Source organism: Dendrobates tinctorius, unplaced genomic scaffold, assembly GCF_039654945.1.
Source record: "Dendrobates tinctorius isolate UK_male_01 unplaced genomic scaffold, ASM3965494v1 ptg000070l, whole genome shotgun sequence".
NCBI classification, from domain to species: domain Eukaryota; kingdom Metazoa; phylum Chordata; class Amphibia; order Anura; family Dendrobatidae; genus Dendrobates; species Dendrobates tinctorius.
The window spans coordinates 36,592,787-36,606,499 of NW_027361738.1; the positions used below are offsets into that span (position 1 = coordinate 36,592,787).

General features: G+C 39.8%; 1 protein-coding gene and 1 long non-coding RNA gene across 5 annotated transcripts in view; one reads left to right on the forward strand and one right to left on the reverse strand.

The window, feature by feature from the left end:
- LOC141095529 (uncharacterized) overlaps positions 1-11,954 on the reverse strand; it is a 32,342-nt gene extending 20,388 nt beyond the window's left edge. For both annotated transcript variants that reach the window (XR_012233410.1, XR_012233409.1), the window contains exon 1: positions 11,631-11,954. This is a non-coding gene — a long non-coding RNA (uncharacterized lncRNA). The remainder of the gene's footprint in view (positions 1-11,630) is intronic.
- The window catches only part of DPP6 (dipeptidyl peptidase like 6), a 1,805,197-nt gene that overhangs the window by 1,541,716 nt on the left and 249,768 nt on the right, over positions 1-13,713 (forward strand). The window lies entirely within an intron of this gene.

Here is a 13,713-nt window from a genome sequence, read left to right on the forward strand (position 1 = left end):
TAGTAGAAGACAACAACCATCTAAATAGTCTAAAGTTAAAGTAAAGTTGTAAAACTATAAAGGGATTGTAGTGTTCTCCCTTCTTGTGAGTATCTGAGAAAAACACTTTTTCAAGGCGGCCAGAATTGGCTTATTGACTTTCCAGAAATAAAATGTCAGCATCAGGCTTCAGGGTTTTCCTTTCATCCGAGTTTGATGTTCAACCCTAGTATTAGATGTTCCGAATCAACTTTCGGCCATCAGTTATTGAATGTCTATTGTTAGTTTATCCTCTGGATTGAATCTCCCGATCAATTCTGGAGACAATATTTCAACAAATTCATCAAAGCTCCTTCAAGCTCCCTACGGTTACTATAGTCTTGGATAGGATAACATCTGTCTGGTGGTTATTATAGTAGCTTGGAGATCATAAGAGCTGTAACTTTGAAGCCAAAGCAGTAGGATGCTAAAGTGAATCTGTCATGAGATTTTTGCTACCTCATCTGAGAGCAGCATAATGTAGAGCAAGGAGCCCGATTCAAGTGATGTATCGCTTAGCTTACTGGGTGCAGCGGTTCTGACACAATCAGAGTTCTCAGATGTAGCATGCCTGAGAAAGCTATCCCCGCCACCACCAGGCTGTGTATATACACGGTCTATTGACAGTGAGCTGCTTATCACAGAAGGGGCGGAGTTGGACTAGCATGCACATGGTGCTATAGCTGATGTAGTCGGTATAATGATCATCTGGTGATAAAACAATCATTGTAAATAAACAGCACACAGCCGTGATATATGACACATCATTGAAATCTGTGTTTAAACCCATACCTCATGCTGTCCTCAGATTACATAGGAAATCCTGCTGACAAATTTAATTTAATTAAATCCTCATTCACACTTCCATGTTTAAACAAGTCAATTAAAAATTGGTACCGGCGTGATCAGTGTGTGATCCGTGCATCTCTTCTTACTATGTGTGTCATCAATGATTTTCACATATGGATAAACAAATAAGATATAAAGCTTATCCTATCATTTGCAATGGGAAACAAGTACAGCACACAGATGGCACAAGATTGTCATCCGTGGGCTACACGTGTTTTTCACGGACAAAGAGACTTGTATGGGGCCTTCTCATCTGTGTTACCGGAATAAAACAGACATGACTCCATGAGTTTTGCACTGACACACGGTCCAAGAAAACACACCATGTGAACAGCACCATGGGTTATAACGGGTATGTGTTGTATCAGTGAGTAAAATGGATAAAACACGCACATGCAACACGGATGCCTTAAAGTGGCCTAAGGTTATGTTCCCACCAGGAGTTTTTGGTGAGTTTTTGACACTGTATATTCTCCGTGCACAAAAACGCAGCTGATAAGTCATGTGCAATAATAACACACATCTGCGGATTTACTTCATTTCATTCAAGTCTGTACAAATAAATCACATATTTACAGCAAGAGGAAATGTGATAATCAAGTTGATCTCATTATGACTCTACAGCAATCCTCGAACTGCAAGAAATGGCATTGGGAAGTATATAAGTATCTGGAAGTGCATTGGGGCGTGGCAATGCACTTACAGCTCCTCAGCCTCTCCCTACATACCCTGCCTAGCCACACCCTCCTCTGGTTGATAGACTACCTGCTGGATCCAGTACACGGCAGCTAATACAACGTGCGGCTGAGAAGCTGTAAGAGCATAGTCCTTCCCCAATACAGAACCTCAAAATGTAATTTCTCATTACTGGAACATCACTTTGGGGTCATAAGGTAATCAACTTGAATATGCTTTAACCCCTTTACCCCCAAGGGTGGTTTGCATGTTAATGACCAGGCCAATTTTTACAATTCTGACCACTGTCCCTTTATGAGGTAATAACTCTGTAACGCTTCCATGTATCCCGGTGATTGTGACATTGTTTTCTCGTGACATATTGTACTTCATGATAGTGGTAAAATTTCTTCAATATGACTTGCGTTTATTTGTGTAAAAAATGAAAATTTGGCAATTTTCAAAATTTGAATTTTTATACCCTTAAATCAGAGAGATATGTCACCCAAAATAGTTAATAAATAACATTTCCCACATGTCTACTTTACATCAGCACAATTTTGGATGCAAATTTTTTTTTGTTAGGAAGTTATAAGGGTTAAAAGTTGACCAGCGATTTCTCATTTTTACAACAAAATTGACAAAACCATTTTTTTTAGGGACCACCTCACTTTTGAAGTAACTTTGGGGGCCTATATGACAGAAAATACCCAAAAGTGACACCATTCTAAAAACTACACCCCTCAAGCTGATCAAAACCGCATTCAAGAAGTTTATTAACCCTTCAGGTGCTTTGCAGGAATTAATGAAATGTGAAAGGAAAAAATCAACCTTTAACTTTTGTTCACTAAAATGTAAAAATGTATAATGCAATTTCTCCTGAACATGCCAATACCCAAAAAATGGGGAAAAACCACTGTTTGGGCGCATGGCAGAGCTCAGAAGGGAAGGGGCACCATTTGACGTTTTCAAACCAAAATTGGCTGGAATTAAGATCGGACGCCTTGTCGCGTTTGGAGAGCCCCTGATGTGCCTAAACTGTAACTGTATTTTGAATATATTTTGGTAAATAAACAGCCAAAATTCCAAAACGTGTGTCATTGTCCAAATATTTCTGAACTTAACTGTATTTATTAAGAGATACACCTTATTTATATAATATTGTGCAGTATATATTCTTTGTATTGAAAAATACTATCGTACATTGGCCTGCCATTAAAATCTTTGCTAAAAGAACACTATTTTCACGCTTGTGAAGCCTAGAATAATTCTAGAAATACGTTTGGTTCACCGAACGCATACCTGGGGACTCGCAGGCCCGCCCCGTTAATTGTTTTCTATTTTCTGCAAGATTACTTTAGTTAGAATTTTGAAACTCTAGGTATTCCTCAGGTATATAGTTGTTTGTCATTTCCAGTTGTTCATTTATTTTTATGTTACAGGCATTTCAGTATAACAACTCTTTTTTGTGAATACCCCATATTCACATACCTGGGGCCTTTTAGGCCTGTACTAGGTTTACATGTGATCCTAAGTCTTTTTGTCTTCACTGTTGCTGGGGAAGGCTTTGTCTTTATGGCTCTGCTGTTGCTATGAAGAGTGTGAATTCTGCCTGACTACATGGTCATGTGATCTTGGGAAGGAGGCTCCCTCACAACGTCATGCGTCTCTGACATCATCATAGGTCCTGAACACTGTTCAATGTGTGCTACTTGCTGAAGAGACTTTGAAGGAAGGAGTCAGCTTTCTTGTTTCTTGAAAAAGAAACTTTCTGAGTTCCAAAAATCCAAAAGCTTCTACTGCACCTAAAAGAAAGTAGTGACCTGCTGAAGGTGAGAGGACGGGTCTGCACTTTACCCTTAGCACACACACTAACAAAGAGTGTACAACCCTGATTGTAATCTTTTTTTTTTTTTTTCATTTTTGTTTACTGACTTCTAAGGTTACAATGGCACAGTCTACATCCAGGGGTTTGACTGACCAAGAAATCGAAGCAATCATTTTTGATAGTGATGAAGACAGTGAACTTTCTTTGTCTGATGAAGAGTACATACCACCAACTAATGTCTCTACTTCATCGTCCAGTGATTCTTCAGATGATGATGAAGTAATGGATCCAGCAGAACGTACAAATAGAACATCCAAAACTAATGTTTTTTGGAACAGTACTGCTGAGGTTCTTGGACGAACCCCATCACATAATATTGTAAGAGTTGCTCAAGGAACTGTAGGAATTCCACAATTCTTGTCCAAAAGAGATATGTTCTGTAAATTTTTTTCAGATGATATTGTAGATGAGGTAGTTTTGTGTACTAACTTAGAAGGAAAACGTATCGCTTCAGGAAGAAAAAAAACATGGAAAAATATAACAAAAGAGGAACTGTATGCTTATATTGGCCTTACTCTGGCACGGAGTACAAAATCATACGATGTTCCTATCAGAGAACTCTTTATGAACCCTTTTTCAGATCCACATTACAAAGCTACAATGTCAGTCAATAGATTTGAGGATATTCGGAGAAGCCTTCGTTTTGATGACAAGAGAACTCGTCCTGTCAGTTGTTGCGGTCATTAGTAAAGTAAAAAAGGAACCTTTGAAAAGAGATATTCCTGCAGCATGTTTACTGCAACTTTTATATAAAAAAACTTTTAGACAAAAAAACATTATTCTAAAGAGTTATATCGAAAGCGTATATTGGGCGTTTTAAGCCCGTTCAGTTACTCTTTTGCTTTTTTTTTGCACAGAGTAATGTTTTGAATTATTCACATCTTAGGCTGTGTTCCCACTGGCGCTGGGGTCTGCCAGGAGGTAATCCGTAATGGATCTGATCTCTTGGTAACTCCAGTTAACGCTGCTGGAATGCCGGGATTCTGCCAGCCTTAGCTGGGGTCACCAGGAGGTCAGTACCATTACAGATCTCCTCCTGGCAGACACCAGCGCTAGTGGGAATGGATCCTTACTTTGCAATTTTCAAATAAACTTTGAAAATTATTTTTGTTTTGGTTATTCCATGTTATTTGCACACGGGCCTAAAAGGCCCCAGGTATGTGAAAGTGTAGATTTTTATGGTCATGCGTTCTAGGGTTAAATGAAATGAATAAATAAAACATTTCTTCTGACCCTGGAGGAGGATTTGCTAAGTGTATCAAAAGTTCCTTGGCTGCCAAATGAGCATTATCAGAGTCTACTTTTATTGTTGCCTTCTCTTTAAGTAATGTTTAGTTCCCAGCATTACAGCCTCCGGGGTTTACATTAATGGTCTTAAGATCCTATAATAGCCAGACGTGATCTTCTTTAATATTCTAGCAGCTATTATATAAATATTATGTGATCTTTTAGATTCATGCCTTGCTCCCGTCTGCCATCTCGTGGTCAGGACCGGGGATACAGTCTTGTATCTCAATGTCTAACAGCTACAGCATTGGAAAATGAGTACGCATATTCCTTTCTAAGTAGGCCGAGATGACAAAAAACATTTAGCGGAGGTCTCTGGCACATTTAGTATATTATGTGTAACATGTTTTCCTTAGATCTCATCTGCCTAGCAAACAGAATTTTACAAACTGTAGCATTACTTGAGGTTCTGCTGCAGATGATGTTTAGATTACTAGTGTTTTCCCAGGGCTGAATTGAGAAATGTTTCTCAGGTTTCAGCAATTTAATATTTTTTTTTTTAAATAGACTCAAAAATGAAGCGCCGCTGTCTGAAAGTAAAATCTCTCCCTGATCACAGCATAGCTGATGAGGACAAATAAACCGGAGAGGAAGCGAGAGAGAGAGATAAACAAAAACAGGCAGAATGCTAAATTATTGAATAGTGCCAGAATCAGCTGGGTAAGGAAGAAAACCAGATATGAACCATAAATCAAAATATTGCTAAAAGGGAATCGGTGGCCAATACCCTCCGGCCCATTACTTTGCTAAAACTTAGAAATATTGAATTATGTATTGGCTTTTATACAGTAACATAAGTTATGTTTGAAGAATACGCTCTGGAGCCAGCTACCGGGTGTGACCCACCAACTATGGGTTTAAAAATGCATGAAAATCGTATGTAAGGCTACATTCCTACAATGAGGATTTGGTGAGTTTTTGATGTTACAGATTTTCTGCACCTATTATGTAAATTAGTTTTTTTTATGCGTTTTTTATCCTCAATTTATTTTACTCAAATAGCGCCATTAATTCAACAGCGGTTTACAGATATCATGATCACTGACCCCATTGGGGCTCACAATCTAGATTCCCTATTGGTACGTCTTTGGAATGTGGGAGGAAACCGGAGAACCCGGGGAAACCCACGCAAACACGGGGAGAAGATACAAACTCCTGGCAGATGTTGTCCTTGGTGGCATTTGAACCCAGGATCCCAGTGCTGCGCGGCAAGTTTTAAATAAAGCTTCTTTGTTATTTATACATCCTCCTATTTGGCTTTGGAAAAACTTTATTGATGTAGTCATGTGCGGATTATGTGCCTTTTGATGGAAGCAGACGCTGACACAAAAAAAATAAGAAGCATCGTGATGAGTTCTTGGTGAGTTTTGATGCAGCGTATTTTTGCTATGTAAAGGCTCATTCACACGTCAGTATTTGGTCAGTATTTTGCATCAGTGTTTGTATGCCAAAGCCAGGAATGGAACTTATCGAGAAAAAAATATAATTGAAAGACTGACTCCTGTTCCTTATTTTGGAGACATTCCTGGTTTTGGCATACAAATACTGATGAAATACTGATCAAAAATACTGATGTGTGAAAGAGGCCTAAAAGATGCAACGTCGTACAGTAAGTTTTCAGGTACACCAAGTTTTACGTGCAGATTTTTCCCATAGACTTGATTTAGACATGGAAAATCCGTGAGAAAAAATGCACTTAGCTTTTTAGTGCATTTTCGCGGTGGAAACACATCTAATCCGCTCATGACTATCAATAAAAGTTTTGTCAAAGTCAAATTCCCAGAAGTATCAAATTTTAAAGAGTCATGTAAAAAAATGCCCTAAAAAATGCAATGAACACAAATCCAATTTTTGACGCTGTGGTTTTCACCTCTGATTGGTATGTTGTGCTAAGGCTGCTTTGTTTTTGATACCTCCTGGTATTTGGCTTTGACAAAACTTCATGTGCAGATTACAAGCATTTGGCCATGGTCACACTTGTGAGTGTGATGAGAGAAACTCGCTCGAGTCTCTCGCATCAATACCCGGCACTGCCACCGGCACTTGGAACTGGAGTGTGCGGCTGCATGTATTTCTAGCGAAAATGCACTAAATCCTTGTGTGTTTTTTTACTTGAAAAATTTCCTCATCTAAGCATTTCTATAAGGAAAATTTGCACATAAGTCAGTGACTCACAGGAGGAATTGACATGTTATGGATTTGGTCAGTTTATGCTTAGTAAAAAAAAGTGCAGTGGACAAGAGACTTCTATATATCTCATCGACTCTGCTGGAACTGTAGGACGCTGACTGTTTGAATCAGTGGAAACAGAAAGCGTCAAAAATTCACCAAAAACTCATTGTAGGCAAAAATTCCCACCATGAGCTTTAGGTGAGTTTTTCATGTTGAAGATTTACCTCACCATTTCTGCATCTATTGAGAAAATTAGGCTACTTTTGTTTTTTTCATTGTGTTTTTGAGTGCGTTTTTATCACGTTTCTGACACTAGGTTTTTGTCTCTTGATGGTCTGTCACGTTTTATAAAAAGTTGATTTGTGTTTGATACTTTCTGGTACTTGGCTTTGTCAAAACTTTATTGATATAGTCATTTGCAGATTATATGCATCTTTTATGCGTTTCCACAACAGAAACACTCTAAAAACATGCATACTTTTTTTATCTGCAGGTTTTCTGCATCTAATGCAAGTTAATGGGGAAAATCTGCATACAAAACTCAGCATTCCCGCAAGAGAAATTGATATGTAGCGTATTTGAAACACGCACCTCAGGTTAGCTTGGGGTGAGAAAAAAAATGACGTGGGTATGATATTTCTATAAATCACATCCACTTTGCTGGAACTGTAAGATGCTGCTTTTTGACACCGCAAAATACATTGAGCCAAAAATTTACCAATAACTCATTGTGAAAACACAGCCTTCACATGTCAGTGTGTCCACTATGTGTGGTGACAGTTTTCACACGTACCGGAGACACTTAGACATACTGCAGACCCATTCAAGTAAACGAGTCTGTGCACATGTCAGTGTGTTTTCATGGACCGTGTGTCTGTGGGCGAAACATGCTGACATATCTGTTTTTATCAGTATCACAAGCCGCAAAACATCTCGCACACATGCACACTGATGACACACGGAAGACATCCGTGTATCATCAGTGTGACATGTACCAGCACCTGGGAATCAGTGGTACTGTTCGCATTGATCGCTGACACCAGCTGCTGCAGGCACTTCTCATCATTGTCCCCTTCTCGCAGTAAACTGCAATGATCTCATTGAGGTCAGCGCAGTTCATGGGCCGGCTCTCACTGCAGCGAGTCATTCACCCCTGCTTTTTAGCATGAGTGGTCACCTCAGGCCACCACTCATGTGGATAAGCAAATGTCGCACAGATGGATTACAGCGTGGGACAGTATGAATTCTTTCAACTTCGGACAGGTGAGGGATATTGTTTTTTTTTTTTTTTACAGGGGACAATGGCTTCAGAGGATTAGGTGTTAAGGTGAGTATAATGTGTTTTCTTATTTTATTCTTTATTTTACACTTGATGTAGACAGCGGTGCTGAATACAACTTTCAACATTGTCACCTTCTCGTGGTGATCACAGGGAGGGCAGGCGACAATGATGTGAGCTGTCTTCAGTATCCAGTGCCTGAGAATAGCGCGAACTGTGACCGCTTTTCTCAGGTGCTGGTACGTGTGATACTGATGTGGCACACAGTTGCCACACATATGAAACACATGGACATGGACATCTCCGGTACACGTCTTTTCAGTACCAGAAATATCAGGATGTGTGAACGAGGCCTTAAGGCTATGTTCCCACGATGAGCTATTGGTGAGTTCTTGATGTTTCAAATTTTCTGCACCATTTCTGCACCTATTAAGTAAAATAGGTTACTTGCATTTTTTCGAAAATAAGCAGCACAAAAAACTCACCATCTTATTGTGGAAACAAAACCTACAGAGCATTAAACTCTTAGGCAACGTTCCCACAATGAGTTTTTATTGAGTTTTTTATACTGCGTATTTTCAAAAAAATTTAGGTAGCTCATTTTGCTTAATGTGTGTAGAAATGGTGCAGAGAACCTGAAACCTCAAAATCTCACAAAAAGCTCATCGTGGGAACGTAGCCTTGGATGTAGATATCTTATATGTTGTGTGTCTCCTTACTTTATTAATATGTATTTAGCGAGGCACTCCCATCAAATTTTTTATTCTGTTAGTATATTGCATAATCCCTTTAATGGTAGACAACTTTAGAGATCTTATGAGACCATCTACTGAGCCATTTTGGTGGTATGAGGAAACCGTACAAAGTATTAGGCTATGTGCACACGTAGTTTTAGGTCCTGCGGATTTTTCCCCTCGGATATGAAAAAATCTGCAGGTAAATTCTCAGGTCAAAAGACGTGCGGTTTACCTGCAGTTTAGCCCTGCGGTTTCACACCTCTACAATGGAGAAGGTGTTAAACCGCTGCGGATTCCGCACAAAGAATTGACATGCTGCGGATTTGAACCCGCAGCAAATCCACGTGGAAAAATCCGCAGCATGTCCACAGCACATTTCAGTTTACCATTGAAAACAGTGGTACTGTACAACACAGCTAAATCTGCTGCAGACCCGCAGAGCCTGAAATGCTACGGATCCGCAACAGAATCCGCAACGTGTGCACATGGCTTTAGATGGGTTTTCTAGTATGATTTATAATGGTTTATAATGGTGCCTAAGATTTATGTTTTAAAGCATAATCAATTAATTAAAGAAGGACTCTTCCCATCAAAGTTTTTATGCACTGTGTACTCACAATTTTCCCTGCATTTATCATTCCCCTCTTCAACTCCTGACCCAGCTGCTCCCTCCCCCTGCCATAGACTTTTGCAGTGACTCATGACTCATACAGGGAAAATTGCCCTCCTGTTTCTACATAGAGCTTAGAAGGGTTCAGCTAGTCAGCTTTTAATCACGTGTTCTCATAGACCTAATGGAAAAGAGAAGAATGAACTGGGTAGAAAGGCAAAATGAGCAATTGTAAGTGCACAGTGCTATATAATATGATGACTGCAATATATTATGAGAATAACAGTTTTGATGAAAGTGCTTCTTTAATGATGGTTGTTATTGCTGTTATTAGAACAAGGATGTTTAAGTCCCAACCCAAATTCTGACCAGCAATGCCACCAACTTCACTTGGGTAGGTCCCCAATTTGAGGTTTTATTATGGTATTAAAAATAAATAATGAGCTGTACTTATGCCTGACTGCCTCTACACTGCCACTCCATTGTTCCACCTGGTGTTTATTGACGTGGTTGCAGAGGTGATGTTCTGCAATTGTGACATGACCTCTACAACCAATCGCTAGGCGAAAGCGGGAGTCACACATAGCAATCTCGCTAGCAAGATTGCTTCTGAGTCACAACTTTTGTGACACAACAGCGATCTCACCAGCGAGATCGCTGTGTGTGACAGCGATTAGCGACTGGCCCCCCTGCCGGTATTGCTGATCGCTGCAAGAAATCTCTGGACATATTTTTCGTCGCTGATCTCCCGTTGGCCAGCACACATCACTGCGTGTGACAGGCGGGAGACCAGCGATCAGCTGTAAAAAATAATAAAAAAAATAAAAAATATTGTTATTCTCACCTTCCGACGTCCCGCGCAGCCATCCCGCCTCACTCCACGCTCCTGGTCCCAGTAATCCTTTGCACGAATGACTGCGAGACGTCGCGCTGCCACGAGACCGTGACATTCTCGCGGTCATTCTCGCAAAGGATTACTGGGACCGGAGAGTGGAGAGAGGCAGGATGGCTGCGCAGGACGTCGGAAGGAGAGAATAACATTTTTTATTTTAATTCTATTTTTTTACAGGGATATGGCATCAGCGCTAACGAACACAGTGATGCCGCGCGCGCGGCGTCGCTGTGCTGATCGCTGGTGAAGCTGTCTGTTTGACAGCTCACCAGCGATCACATAGCGACTTACCAGCGATTCTGACACGTTGATATCGTTGTCGGGATCGCTGGTAAGTCGCTATGTGTGACTCCAGCCTAAGCTGCCATGCTGATACACAGAGCCCAGTGATCGGCTGCAGAGGTCACACCCTGTAATTCTGATGTCACTGCAGGAGCAATGTTAAAAATGATTGGGGATAATGTTGGAGAGTCTGCGCTGGAGCAACAGGGGGTAAGTATGGCTTATTTTTAGATTTTCAAGTCCAGTATGTAATTGTGATTGATAACTTTCTCAGTATTAAAAGAATAATCCAGGTTTTTTAGTTCACAAACTAAAGACTTTCCAGTCTTGATGATGCGCCACCAAAGATCTTGTCCTACTCCATCACTGAATAGAAACTTTATAGTAGCCGCACCCACGCACGCGGTCTGTTCCTTCATGACTAAGACAACGCGAGCAGCATTAATTTAATGCTATATCACAAATCATATTAAGATTTCTTCATTACCGGCCAAACATTTATTATTTAGTAATTGGCTGAAAAATGGGTCAGTCACTGCAGGAAGCAGCCAGCTTTATAAAACAGATGTTCGGCTGCTCCAGAAATAATGAGCTCCCGCTTCCCAATTTATAGCGATCATAAACTAGTTTTGTTGCATTACAATATAAAAACAGTAGGCGTGCTGGATAATATCAAATTATTTCATTTATTCTGGACTTTATTTCTGCCACGTTATTATTAATCGCTCCTGGAACAGGTTTTTTGTTTTTTTTAATTCATTTGTTTTATATGGATAATACATAAAATGTTGAAAATTACTGAAACTTTCTTTTGTGAAAAATGGTAATAAGTGCTATTAAATGATTCAACTGTGTTTTTTAAGGAGGTTTTCACTTTTCAGTTTTCTTTTTCCTAATTCATCAGAGCCATGATTATAATTATAAAATGCACCAGTTCTTACCCTTCCCGGGTCCTGCACTCCATCTGCGCCCCAGTAATCATGCACAGGCTGCAGTAGTGACATCACATCAACAACTCTGCAGCCAATCAGTGGGCTCAGAAGAAAACGAGCTGAAGAGCCCAGAGATTTGCTTCAGCCCTGTTGACGGGACTTCACCAATGCAGCTCGAATGCAATAACTAGAGATACAGGCATGAGACAGTGAGCCCTGTGATTGGCTGCAGCACTGCTGACGTCACTTCGTCATTGTAAGTTACTGCTGCAGTCTATACTTGCAGCGTATGCGCGATCACTAGAGGAGACGTGGAGATGCAGTGCTGGACCCAGGATGGTGAGTAGCGGCTGATTTTATTATTTTTAACACTGTCGCAACAAAGTAGTAAAAAAAGTTGAACCGCCTAGGTTATAGGTTGAACTTAATAGACTTATATCTACCATCAACTTTAAAGACTATGATGAAAGTGCATAAATATTTTAAAGTATTGATTTTCCTTGCAGAGATCCAGCTGTTCTTGAGAGCATTACATTTAATGCTTCCCAGGAAAATATATACAAATTTGCTGTCTTCCAGAGTAGAACTAAACTATCTCTCTAGTTTCACCTATCTAACATGTCTAACATGTAATAGAGCATGAGTGGTGTAAAAATAGAGGCTCATTCAGATAGTATTTTGTTCACGCATGAGAAAAACAATCCTAGTATCATCAATAATTTTGCTTCATCGGATTTTAAATTAGAATACAGTTTAAAAGTAATCCTCTTGGTCATTTGTGATCAGGCAGACCATTTTGTGCAGAACACTGACTCAAGCTGATGGTGTCTGTGTCAGAGGTAACGTCATCCTGCTGTGACTAAGATGAGTGATATGCCATTTATTCTATTATGTCCTCCACTTATTACCGACTAATACACTTGCTGGGGTCAAAGGAGTCCAATTGTTCAATCTTTATGAACAGGCATGTCATCCATGTGCAGTCTGTGATTAACACTGCAATGAATAGGAGACTTTTTTGCTATTTATTTTTTTCATATGTGAAATTCAATTATGACACATTGATGGTAACAACTAAACCACTGACCAAATAAAGAAAATTCATTGAAAACTAGAGTTGAGCGAATATGTTCGGGATCGGTCGCCAAATCTGAATTTGCCATATTCATGCCATGTTGGTACCCTATTCGTGCCAAATTTATGTTTGATGATCGGTTCCGAACATATTCGTTAATTTCTACTCCCATTGACTCCAATGACGTTCATCTGTGTTCGGCAAATATTGCAAAAACAATATTCGCCGTCAATTGTAATCAGAACCGAATTTTGAAAACTTTGCTCAACTTTAATGAAAACCACTGATGACACTTGGCCAGTTTATTTGCATATGTGAAAAGTGACTGACGTCTGAATAAAATCTTACTTCGAGCCTTCAGGATGTGAAATTAGTCTACATCACCTACTCCTAAAACCATATATTCCAAAACTTCCTACATTCCCATATACTAACGATTTATGAATAAAAGTGATGGGTATGCTATAAGTGAATGTTGTTACCTGCTGTCTTTTTTTTATTAATGCATTTAACACAGGAGCTGTGCAAACCACAAGTGCTTTCCAGTATTAACATCCGGTTCAGAAATGTGAAAAATGATCTTATTTGTATGTGTAAATGAAGTCTCTCCCACAACCATCCAATGTCAGTGTCATCAGCCCAGTGCAGGGCCATCCCCGGTCCAGCAGTATATCATGTAGGAGACTTAGCGTGCCAACCCTCCCAGCTACACGGATTAAATAAGGCAATCAGTGGGGGTGCGTATTCAGCTAATGCCAGTCCTCATGTATTATCTTTGTAATGTGTTCATTTATTTTAAGGGAGAAGTGCAGATGCAGCATTCCTTTCAGCTCTCGTCATCTACCTAAGGATTAGGCGCATTGTATAAAGAGCATCAGCCATTTCATTATGTATAGACTCTGCTGATACTCAGCCATGATGCTTATGTATTATCATAAATCAGAATACATCAATGCTGCTCTGGTAACAGATCGGTATAGAAAATACATGCATTTCAATTCCACATTGATTCTTCAT